The following is a 1,947-nucleotide window of genomic DNA, read 5'->3' as shown; positions in this document are numbered from 1 at the left end:
GCCACACAGCAGCCGCCGCCGCCACCACCACCGCCGGGTCGGGTGGGAAGGGCGGGAGCCGCCTCCTCCAGGGTGGGCGCCTTTTGCCATGGACGCTGACCATCCAGGACGAGGGTTTCATCACCTTAAATGATTTTGAACCAATGAAGCTGTATTCCCTTAAAAAGACAGATGGCCCATCACGTGGACTATAGAGTTTGTGTACAGATCTATATTGGGTTCATAGCGGCGTCATGCACTCAGACTCCTGCAAGTTCCCCTAAGTTCATAGAGGACTGCTTTGCCTTTTGATCTGAGAGTTGCAAAGTTCCATAAAGAATGGGCCTTGTGGATAAGCACAAAGTCAAGAGACAGGGATTGGACAGAATTTGTGAACGTATCTGCCCCCAGATCATGAACGGCCCCCGGCACGCCCGTCCCCTGGCAGCGCTGCTGGACGGCCGCAACTGCATGGTGGAGATGCCCATTCTGAAGGACCTGGCCACCGTGGCCTTCTGTGAAGCGCAGTCCACGCAGGAGATCCATGAGAAGGTTCTAAACGAAGCCGTGGGCGTCATGATGTACCACACCATCACCCTCACCAGGGAGGACCTGGAAAAGTTCAAGGTTCTGAGAGTGATCATGCGATAGGCAGTGGCTACAACGTGGACATCAAGGCTGCCGGTCAGCTTGGAATTGCTGTGTGCAACATCCCGTTCGCAGCCGTGGAAGAGACAGCCCACTCCACCATCTGCCACATCCTTAATCTGTACCGGAGGAACACGTGGCCCCACCAGGCCCTGCGGGAAGGCACGTGGGTTCAGAGCGTGGAACAGATCCGCGAAGTGGCCTCAGGAGCAGCCCGCACCCGTGGGGAGACGCTGGGCCTCATTGGCTTCGGTTGCACGGGACAGGCAGTTGCAGTTCGAGCCAAGGCCTTTGGATTCAGCGTCATGTTTTATGACCTGTACTTGCAGAGTGGGATCCAGCGGTCCCTGGGTGTGCAGAGGGTCTGCATGCTGCAGGATTTGCTGTATCAGAGCGACTGCATCTCCTTGTGCTGTAATCTCACCTCCTCATAACCACCTCCTCATCAATGACTTTACCATAAAGCAGATGAGGCGGGGAGCATTCCTTGTGAATGCAGCCTGTGGTGGCCTGGTGGACGAGAAAGCCTTAGCACAGGCCCTCAAGGAGGGCAGGATACGAGGGGCAGCACTCCACGTTCATGAGTCGGAGCCCTTCAGCTTTGCTCAGGGTCCGTTGAAAGATGCTCCGAATCTCATCTGCACTCCTCACACTGCCTGGCACAGTGAGCAGGCGTCGCTGGAGATGAGAGAGACAGTTGCCACCGAGATCCGCCGAGCCATCACAGGTTGCATCCCAGAAAGCTTAAGAAACTGTGTGAACAAGGAATTCTTTGTCATATTAGTGCCTTGGTCAGTAATAGACCAGCAAGCAATTCATCCTGAGCTCAATGGTGCCACATACAGACATCTGCCAGGCATTGTGGGCGTGGCTCCAGGATGACTTCCTGCAGCCACGGAAGGGATCATCCCTGGGGGCATCCCAGTGACTCACAACCTCCCGACAGTGGCACATCCATCCCAAGCGCCCTCTCCCAACCAGCCCACAAAACATGGGGACAATCGAGAGCACCTCAATGAGCAATAGCAGAGAATGCCGGAAGGTAACCATTCAGATACACTTGGGACCAAGAGACAGTGAAAAATAGATGAACTAAGAGAAAAAGAATCTGATGGTCTTTGTAACTGATTCTGGACATATGCATCATTGATGTTGCAGTGTTAAAACTGCAAGAGCTAGAAAACTGAAGATGTTATCTGCTTATGGAAGCACTGAAAGACTAGGATGTGATTTATTAATGACCGACTTCTGTTATTGTGTGTTAAGGTTTTCATCTGTGCATTAAATCACAAAGAATAAATAGAGTTTTTTCCTTTATCA

General features: G+C 52.7%; 1 pseudogene; it reads left to right on the top strand.

Annotated features, from left to right (window-relative positions):
• Positions 1 to 213: 213 nt before the first annotated feature.
• LOC105725280 (C-terminal-binding protein 2-like) lies at positions 214 to 1,653 on the top strand (annotated as a pseudogene).
• Positions 1,654 to 1,947: the final 294 nt, after the last annotated feature.

This window comes from Aotus nancymaae, unplaced genomic scaffold, assembly GCF_030222135.1.
Source record: "Aotus nancymaae isolate 86718 unplaced genomic scaffold, 86718_ANA_hifiasm-v0.15.2.pri h1tg000020l, whole genome shotgun sequence".
Lineage (NCBI taxonomy): Eukaryota > Metazoa > Chordata > Mammalia > Primates > Aotidae > Aotus > Aotus nancymaae.
The sequence above is the reverse complement of the archived record's forward strand: the minus strand, read 5'-3'. Positions and strand labels throughout refer to the sequence as shown.